Source organism: Crinia signifera, chromosome 5, assembly GCF_055691185.1.
Source record: "Crinia signifera chromosome 5, ASM5569118v1, whole genome shotgun sequence".
Taxonomy (NCBI): Eukaryota; Metazoa; Chordata; class Amphibia; order Anura; family Myobatrachidae; genus Crinia; species Crinia signifera.
Window position 1 is genome coordinate 208,355,109 of NC_139221.1, and position 11,147 is coordinate 208,366,255.

The window sequence follows — 11,147 nt, forward strand, 5'->3', positions numbered from 1 at the left end:
CACCAGGGTTCGCTTCTCAAGCAGGTAGAGTGGCAATGTCATGCCTCACCTGTTTGAGGAAGAACGTTGGAAAAGCCATCCCAACAGAGCCATCCCACATCCCTCCTACAGAAGGCCCTTTCCAGGTAATACAAATCGACTTCATACAGTTACCACCCTGTAGAAATTTGAAATATGTATTGGTTTGTGTTGACATGTTTTCCAGCTGGGTGGAGGCTTTTCCCGCTGCCTCCAACACTGCTACCTTTACAGCAAAGAAAATATGTCAGGAGTTTGTCTGTAGATATGGTATCCCAAAGGTCATTGAGAGTGACAGAGGCACTCATTTCACAGGAGAGGTCTTCCAAATCATGTGTAAACTCCTGGGGATTAATAGTAAACTTCATACTCCATATCGTCCCCAAGCGAGCGCCAAAGTTGAGAGAATGAATGGTACTATTAAGAACAAATTGGGTAAAGTTATGGCTGAAACAGGGTTGTTATGGCCAGAGGCACTGCCTATTGTGTTGTATAGCATTAGGACCACTCCCAGGACTCCGCTCAACCTGTCCCCCTTCGAGATACTGTTTGGTCGGCAGCCACACATCATGATAGACCCACAGGATGATCTAAAATGTAATAATGAGCTAACTGTACAGTATATCCTAAAGCTAAACAAACAGCTAAGGGAGCAACAAAAGCAGCTGAATTTTCTGAACCCTGATATGCCTACCGAAAATTGTCATAATCTTAAACCAGGAGACTTTGTTATGATCCGAAATTTCTTACGCTCAGGTTGTTTGATAGACCGTTGGGAAGGACCGTACCAAGTTTTGTTGACCAGCACTACATCGATTAAAGTCGCAGAGAGAGAGACTTGGATACATTCGTCCCACTGCAAGAAAGCCAGTAACCCAGAATCCCAGTGTGCAGAGAGCGAGAGAGAAGAAGTGTCGCTAGAAGCATTGTTTCGGGAACACTGAGAAGCAGCCAAGGTCGAGCAACCTGAGCGAACAAAGGTCTAAGAGCAGAGCAAAATAAAAGTCTCCTGGGTAGAGATGATGGAAGGACTCCAAGCAAAAGGTTCACAGTTATGCATATATGTCTTTGTTTTCTTTCTGTGTTCTTTCTTTCATCCAAAAATACTTGGTGGCTGCCACATTATAGAGCGATCGGAGCGGAGTCCTGACAGTGTAATAATGGACCCAGATATGGGTGAGGTAGAATCCCTAAACCAGCTTGACACTTTACCCATGACAGGAGAAGGTAAAAGGTATGAGGAAAACGTAGTTCAAGGGCTATGTGATGATTTATTGTCTGGTGAGTACTGTGTCTGTAGATATTGTCAACCTAAAATGGAAGAAGGATGCATCCAGCGATGTCAGTCGACCAGTAAGGCAACTACCGGCCAACATCCTTTGAGTGATTACCACTCATTAGTGGGTAAGGTTTTAAACCAAACAGAATGCTGGGTGTGTTCTCAAGTATTACATAAAAGGAGTAGTGTAGGCCTAGTCCCATACCCGCTTAATATTTCAGAGATAAGCGTATTAAATAAGGGGAGGCCATTGGATAAGAGATACCTGTATACCAGGTCCCCTAGTCTTAGATTACACCCATACCAAGTGGATAAATCCCTGGTATGTATGAACTTCTCAAGTTCCAGAACAATTGGTACTTGGGAAGTGACATGGCAAAACCAGACAATAACTTACTCCCAGCGTCCAGATGGAGAGCCCATAGATAAAGAATTATTGTTAAAAATCCGAACCAGTGGAAGACACTATAAATATGTTTACACGGTGAAGAAAAGTAAAATGATGGCCGGCAGAGTATCAGCCGGCTACTGTAATATGACCCTACAGCCAGAAAAATGTGAGGAACGAGTCAGGGAGCAGGGGACGGGGATGTTCTTATAGATAATGTGTGACAAGATAATGAAATACTCTGTCCCTTATTTTCTCCCTGACGATGTTTATTATATTTGTGGTAGAAGGGCGTACAAATGGCTCTCCATGAACTACGTTGGTATTTGTTATCTAGGCAGAGTGTTACCGGAAGTGATGACCCTCACACACGATGAGATGATAAACGTACACAGAGGTATTTCTCCTCCTTACACTCATACCCATTATGACCAAATCCATAAAAGGGATTTAACAATAAGAAAAGAACCCTAGCTTCTGAAATGATACACGAGTCGTTCGGTATCCAATTCCTCATTGCATTAGATATCACCCATACCGCCAGAGGAGTTATCAATTTTAAGTATATACAAGCATTAGCAAGCTTGGTAGATAACATCACTGAGATTTATGATGACACCTTTAGATACACTGGGAAGGAGTTACAAGCGTATAAAAGAGAGCTAGTTCAACATCGAATGGTGTTGAACTATCTGACAGCGATGACAGGAGGATATTGTGTCACCCTCTCTACACAGTTTGGGGTGAAATGTTGTACATATATCACCAACAATACTGAAGACCCAGAAGAAATCATCGATCACCGGATGGATGAGATTCTTCAGCTTAAATGGGAATTTAGAAGGGAACATAATATCAGCCTGGCAGAAATAGGTAACAAAGTTAGCGAATGGACCTCCTGGTTGAATCCAATGCACTGGTTCTCTGGTTTAGGAGAATGGGCGCAGGGGATCATAGCTAGCATAGGAAAACTCCTTCTCTGTATCGGTGGTGCCATCATAGTCTTTGTGCTATTGTTCAAATGTTTAAAGGTGGTGACCCGGGGAAAGGCAAAATGTACCGAAATCATGAGTGTAAGAACGAGAGATACAGAGGAAGACCAGGGTTTGGTATATGACCCTAAAATCGAAACCACCTCCCTTTAAAGAAACCATATTTGTGAACGTGTATATGTTGTAACCGCCCCTGTTTTTATTTTTATCCCAAAAATTGTACATTATCCTTCGTGACCCTGAGTAGATTGTTCGATAAATGCGGCCCATCGTTTATCCATGATCCTGGATCGGCCGAGAGCAGATGGTTTACTCCCCTTATATGTTTATTTCATGTATCCCAATTTCTCTGTTTGGATTATGAATTTCTGTATTGTCGTGTGAAATGTTTTGTAATGTAACAGTTTTATATTTACTGTTAAAGGGTGGACTGTGGAAGTCTAGGTACACACACGCCATTTTGTGATAGTATGGCCGCCATTTTGGTTCGCAGAGTTGCGCAAATAAAGTTTCCATACCCGAGTATGCGTGACAATGTGGACCGGAAGAGTAGACATACTATCACATATAAATTCATAATAACACACTTACACGAAATGAAATATAGTTAAAAGGTTTAGAACGCCACACATAGCTTAGTTAGCCCTGCACACACCTGTCTATATCGTGTTTAGTACCGTTCCGTTCAGCTCATTATGCGAAGTATTCCGGTCATTGCGAATATTTCGCAATGTACACTGTCCGATAGTTATGGACATATTCCATATCCCAGAGACAGTTTCTGTTGTAAGTAGTTAACAAAGGAAACCAGATAAAACCGGTTCTTATCCTTGCTGACGCCGAAACCACCGAACAAAGGACTCTTAAAGTTCACTCCCCTGCACCTGGTCAGACCAGGTACAGCGTCTAACCTCCAATCACAGTGGACCGGACATATGATCTCTGACCAATGAGAATGGCCTTTGACCTCCCCTTTCTGACCCTATAAGATAGGCGACCCGGAGCAGGCTCGGTCACTTCGGCACAACTAACTTCCCTGGACCTTCCTACCGGACTATCGCTCATTCCTGAACGATAGTGAGCTCTGACCGGACGGCGCTTCGCATACTAGAGTGAGACGGGTAACGGTTGCATTTCACGGTATTTATCCTTGTAGTATTGTTGGCTGGTTGTGTCTTGTATTATTGTATTCTTTCCCCTTAGCAGAGTTTGTTAGCATTCATTGTTAGTATATTGTATCACTTGTTATACCTGTTTGTTTCTTATTTCTGTAACCCCCTTTTGTCCATTAGGGACTTTAATACAACCTTTTATATGGAGTTCTAACCTCCTTACTTCTATTCAGTGGTCGTGTCTGGTTATTCGCATTATAGCGATAAGGTACATTGCGGACTCTGTCCTTTAAAGTATATTCGCAGAGTTAGAGACAAAGTCCTGCGAAGGGATCTCTTATCAAGGTATTGGTTCTTAAGTGTATAACATACAATTAAAAGGTACGCTACGCTGCGCTACGTTTTGTTCGCACGTAGCTAGGTATAAAGGGTAAGCAGGTTACGGACACATTACGTAACCTGCGCTTTTCACATATTGTATCTCTGGTAATAATTTAATCACCATTAACAATCCCAAAAAGCTGTTTTTTCAAAAGATGTTCCGTTCGCCCAGCAGATGTTCCGTTCGCCCAGCAGTTGAAGCTGCAGATAACTGAGGATCCGGAGGCGCCATAATAGTAAGGGAAAGTTAGCGTGCACTCTCTGTACCACCACTATACAAAATCCGGCTACTGCAAAAAATAAAAAAATATCTGTAAAGCCCCATACACACGGGGCGATTTCATCCATAATCGCCGGGGATATGATCGCTGGCAACCATATCCTTGTGTGTACGGGGCAGGAGTGCGCTCCCACGACCAGCCCTGGCGGTGGTCACTGGTCCCACGAGCATGCTCCTGTGACCAGCGGCTTCCACCGGCAGAGAGTCTAATTTTTATCAGCAACCATCTCTGGTGGTTGATGAAATCGGGAAACTGAGCAATATATTGGTGAGTATGGAGCTTAACATTACAATATCTTTGATTTATTCATGTATTTTTATTGGTATTGCATGTTTATTTTTACACTGGGGGCCCCAGAAATATCAGTGTACGGGGCCCCAAGATTTTTGTTGCCGACCCTGAGTGTCAGACTGACACTGAGCAGCAGGACAGTGAATCAGTCTGTCAGTGTGTGACAGACTGCTGTCCTATCGCATACCTCCCAACAGTCCCGATTATTAGGGCCTGTCCCGCTGTCCCACCCGCGGCCGGCAGTGTCCCGCGGTGAGGGGGGGCTGTTGGGAGTCCCCCCTGTCGGCTGCTAAGCAGCGGGGAATAAACGCTGTGCGCATGCGCACAGCGTCTATTCCCGCAGCTAGGGGGCTGGGGGCATGGCTAGAGGCCCACAGAGCCTCTGGGTCATGCCCCCATAACGGCAAAATGGGGGCGTGGCCTCATGGGAGAGCCGCGAGTATAGGCCATGCCCCTAAATTAGGCCACGTCCCCGAAATTTCCGATGCGCCTTTGGCGCGCAGCAGCAGTGTTGCGGGTCCGGGGACATGAAAGTTGGGAGGTATGCTATCATATCTGTCTCAGTGACAGGGATGTGCGTCCCTGTCACTGAGGCAAAGGAACATACAGTATGCTGCTTCCCCATTGATTTTTAATGGGGTCTGTAGCCTCTGTTTCTGCCCGCAGCTTAGCCCTGTCCCTGCTCCTTCAGTTTACAATTGGCAGTGGGCTGCACAGCTCCCGTTGCCGCAGAGCCAACCCACGTTGTCCCACACACATAAATAATAAAAAAAAAATCAAATAAGATATTTATAGCACAGTAAGTGTTATAAATTTCATGTTTGTATTTTTTTTTTAAATCATTTATGACAGGGGAGGCCATGACTGCATGTCCCTGGTTGACATACATTAAGTTTACCACTAAAGGTAGACAGGGCTTAGGTCGACACATGAAATAAATCATCGGGTGGGAATGTCAACACAAGCATTAGGTCAACAGTTAAAGGGTCGACATGAGTCCATGTAGTAAACCACTGGCCTTAATTAAACCAAAGGTCCCCATACACGGTACAATTATTGTATACAATATTGCATCGCATAGGTTTTGCAATGTAATGATATGAGAAGAGATCTAGTACAAGAAGTATGTGCAGCACATACTTTTTAAACTGTGTGATGAGATGTGTGACGGGAGCGCATATCTCATACAGCAAGTTGGTTGACCAGCATTGGGATGACACCGTTAGGTCGACAAGGGTCTAGGGCTACAGGTCATTAGGTCAACACAAACATTAGGTCGACATGGGGATTTTCACTGTTTTTTGAGCCGACATGTGCTGACAGGCAGTATTTCATGCCCTACCATCCACTAGGGTGGGAGAATAAAATAGTGTGCCCGAAGCATGGGGATGCAGTGCACTGGAAACTGTGTCAACTGTGTCGACATTCAGGTAAAAAAACAGTGAAAAACCCCATGTCAACCTAGACACTGTCGACCTAATGCTTGTCGACCAACAGTTTCTCCAGCACATGTCGGAGGAGTCGGGATACATTTAGATATTGAGGATCAAATTACATCCCATTCCTCACAGTCGAAATTCTGTTCAGGATTTTAATTACCTACAAGTAAATCCTTTTCTCCTAGTCCATATGGAATACTGGAGTCTCAATACGATTGGGGGGGGGGGGGGGGGGGGGGGGAGGGAATAGAGGGTACTCCGCAGGAGACAGGCACATATAAATTTCTTCAGCAGAGTATACTGGTTCCTTCTCTCCCCCACTCACAAGTCAGTTAAGGAAAACTGTGCCCATAGGAGGCTGAACATATTTGAGATAAGTACTGTAAATACTTCCACTAGGAAGAATGAATCAATGAATGTAAATGATCATGTGAACCCTCCAGCTCCATAGTCTTAAGGCCCCCTTACATTATGCGATTTGGGCACGATTTTGCCCGATTCGGATGAATCGGGCCGTGAAATCGTCCCAAATCGCATATGGTGACATCCCCTCCGACCCGATGCGTGGCCCCGTGCGCATCGGATCGGAGATGGGAGGTCGGACGGGCTGCACATAAGATTTGCTAAATCTTATGTGCTGCCCGGAGCCATGCTCCCCCACAACAGGGGACCTACCAGAGTCAGGTGCAGGGAGCCGGGCAGCATCAGCGGGAGCAGGGGTGGCGGCGCAGAGTACCAGGGAGCCGGGCAGGAGAAGACGCTGCAGCAGCAGCACTTCAAAAAAAAAAGGGCCATACAAACGCATAGGAAGCCATTCATTGGCTGAGACCTCTCTCAGCCAATCAGCGATTGGCTGAGACCTCTCTCAGCCAATCAGCGATTGGCTGAGACCTCTCTCAGCCAATCGCTGATTGGCTGAGAGAGGTCTCAGCTAATCAATGGCTTCCTATTCGTTTGTATGGGGTTTTTCTTTTTTTTTTGGAAGTGCTGCTGCTGCATTGTGTTCTCCTGCCCGGCTCCCTGGTACTCTGCGCCGCCGCCCCCCCTGCTCCCTGCCCAGCGGCTTCCTGCCCAGCTCCCTGCACCCCGACCCCCCCCCCCCCCTGCCCACTCTCTGTTTGCATATTCATGCTGCTGTCCCCCGCTCCCATTGTCCCTGCAGCTCCCCGGGAGTGGCATGTGATAAATCGCATGCGATTTATCACATGCAAAACTTGGCACATGAAGTGCCATCGCATGTGATCCCTCCCGGGGAGCTGCTGGGACAATCGGGTCCGACTTGTCGTTATGACAAGTCGGACAAATGTAAGGGGGCCTTTAGAGATGGAAGTGTCATAACTTGTAAATAGGCATAAAAGTGCTGTTGTGTTAAACTGAATTTGTCTCTTAATTTTGGAAAGGAGTACATGTGGCCCCCTGGTATCAAGTACGTGTCTAATTGTGCTTCATAAACATGGGCATTGCGCGCATAGGGCGCCATTCAAAATTTACACCAGAATGCCTATTGCATGATAAGCCACACATCATAATGTCCATTACATATTATGCCAAACACCATAATGCCTATTAAATATTAAGCTACATAAGCAAACCTCTCAACAGTCCCATTTTTTGCGAGACCGTCCCGTTTTTTTGGGATGGCCACGCGTCTCTCCCGGGGCCGGCAGTGTGCCGCGGCAGTTGGGAGACCACCCAGCCTATAGGAACAGACCGTCCATTCAGCAATACAGAGGGCTAAAAGGGGGTGTGGCCAGGTGGAGACATCATTTGCATATGATATGCCCCTTATTTGCATAGACCAATCCCCCTTTCGGCGTGACGAGCAGCTACGCCGCGCGAGGGTTCCGCTTCCGTCCTTCAAGAAGTTGGGAGGTATGCATAAGTGCTGCTTACATGCTCATTGCCAGTGGTACCATGCTCATTGCCAAGGGGGAATACATGCTTGAAGTAACTGGGGGACAGCCGCTGTGCAGCAATGACAGCCGGGCAGAGAGCAGGGGGCTGCCCGGCTGTATTCAGAGCACTGCAGGTCTCGGCTATTTGAAATAATACCCCTTTCACACCAGAAAATGCAGGGACTTACCCATGAATATGTACCCAGGATCATGCAGGGACATTCCCGAGCTAGGCCCTTTTTCTGGTGTGAAGGGGAGAAAAAACCAACCCCCCTTTAACCAACCAGCTATATCTTCGGAACCAACTGACCCATTTGCATGATACTAATATCATATTGAAGAAATTTTGAGTGGGCTTCGAATGATTTTGGTCCTGTGAAACTGGGCCATTTGGTTCCAGAGAAATCTGCCCTCAAACAACATGAAATTACATTTCAGAAATTAAATAATCAGTTTACCCGCAATATCTCTGGAACCAATGAACCCATATGGACCAGTCTGGCCCAGCGATTTGGGTTCGACAGAGATAAACCACCAGCTTCTGTGATGCTGGAAGGGGGAATTGGCAACCATTGGAACCGGGTGGGGGTCAGAATTAGCGGGTCCCATGTTATCCTATGGAGAAACCGTTCCAGCTATGCCTGGTGATATCTCCAGTTCCCGAGGGGCTAGCAACGCGGGGCCAGGCTAGTTGGAAAGCTCCGGCCCTCAGCTACAAACGCTGTAGCTCCATCCGGCCCATTGTTAATCCAACCCTGGGGATAAGCTTGCATGGTGTGTGTATGACTGCAACTGGTGAAAATGGGTATAAAGCTGCACAATTTAGAGCATAAGAAACATCTGAAAAACAGTGGGTAAATTTCTGTAAGGCAAGGAAACCAAGGCCCACCACTGCACTTTGTGGATTGCAACGTGACCCATGGAATACGATACTTACCATTCCTCCAAATAAATTTGATAAATAATTTTTCAGTGTTAACGATAGCTCTTCTAGTGAGAGCCAGTACACCCGGCTGAAGATTTCTATGTGCCTGTCTCCTGCGGATACCAACTATTCCCATTGTATAGAGACCTCAGTATCCCATATGGACTACGAGAAAAGGATTTCCAGCGCATTTTCTATGCAGAAAAAGCACCCCCTCGGCTTATACTTGGGTGTATACAGTAACTGTAATTTGCTGTGCTGTGGAAGGGACTGGCACGGCTGCAGGCGACTCTGCTATGCTGGAGTTGACCTAGCATCACGGAAGCTTCCTCTACTCTCCCCCATCTGCCCATTAAACTGAAGCTCCTCTACCCCTGGCCACCAGAGATGCTGCGCTCCCACCCTGTGCGCTGGAGACTTTAACACCTGCCTGCCGGAGACACAGCGCTCATCCAGGAGAACCACAGGGCAGAGCAGCAGGTACTGTTCCTGTTCGGCGGGAGGTGTCAGGCCTCTGGTCTGTTGAGTGTGCCTTTACAATGTGTGTGTATGTATGTCAGTGTGCCCCTTTACCCTGTAAAGCAGGCATGCTACAACTGTTGCAGGGCATGCTGAGATGTGTAGTTACACAACAGCTGGAGGGCCAAAGGTTCCCCATCGCTGCTGTAAAGTGTGTGTGTGTGTCCCTAGACCATGTACAGTGTGAATTTCCCACCCTAGGCTTATATTTGAGTCAATAAGTTTTCACATTTTTTTGTGGTAAAATTAGGTGCCTTGTCTTATATTCAGATTGATTTATACACGAGTATATAAAAGGTAACTAAAATCCTAGTTTTACAATCCTCCTCTTTACAAGAGACGTATCTTAAGGCACTTTATAGAGCTTATGTCTCCTTGGCCCAGAGGAAACAGGCACATTAAATGATTTTCTTCATCTGCTACATTTTTATCATATGCTCTGGGCATGTGGTCATAAGAAGAGTTTTTGGTACAAATTCTGTCATTTGTAAGGCTCCACATGTTGCCGCAAGCATTTAGGTCACCAGCACCCTTGTTGATATACCCTTCTTAATGATATTGGTTACAGTAGCTAAACAAGTTATCCTGAGAAATTGGATATACATACATGCAACCACCTCTAAGGTGCCCAGCCAACTCAAAAGAAGAGATTCTACAAAATCTCTTATTTTTGATTTGGAGTAACTTGCATTTAGGAAGAATGCCTTTGAAGTTCAAACGGTGAAGTGACCACTCCATAGGTCAGGAGTCTACCCGTAAAGTAGACAAAATCATACAGTACGAGACCAACAGGACTTCTCAAAAGCATTCAATAGAATCACTTATATAAATAACAATATTACACTATTGTTTCTTTTTACTTTTGGGTATAACATCCTTAAGAATATAAGAGGTTGTCATCAGCACCAGGTGACGGTGTTTTTCTTGTGTGGTATAGTAATCTGTGTGTTGTGGTGATGCTCATCATTTGAGATTTCCCACCAGGCTGCTAATGCGCATAAGTGTCTCCACATTTTTACCTTGTTTATTGTATGCAAATTGGATTATACCACATACGATTTGCAATGCAATGAGATGCAATCTAGTACAAAAAGTATATGCAGCACATACTTTTTGAGCTGTGCACGGGAGCACGCATCTCATCGCACCCTGAAATTGTACCATGTATGGGCACCTTTACAGCTGTTCATTCTAAACTTTATAAGCGAATGTATTATGACAGATACTCCACTGTCCCTGATTTTGAAAAGGGGGTTATGAAATGTTATCCTAAATGGGGTCCCTATATAGCCACTATGCCCCAGGCCACTCAAGTAGAAGTGTTAAAGCTATCTGAATCTACAGACTGGTACATCTACAGAAATCTTCAGTCATCTTAACTGCAGCGGTTGCTACTTAAACATACTTTTAATATGTTTTCGGAGTCATGCTTTCTTCCCTGCTGTTTATTACAGGCAATACAAATCATCATAGTTAATATGTTTGTGTAACGAGAAACCCCTTGAATTTGGATAACCATGCTCTTTAAGGGTGGGAGATTTTTACAATCCCCCCCTTTCCACTCTTCGGCCCCAGCTGAATTTTACATTAATCTCAAGCTAAAATGTTAACCGATAAGTATTATCTA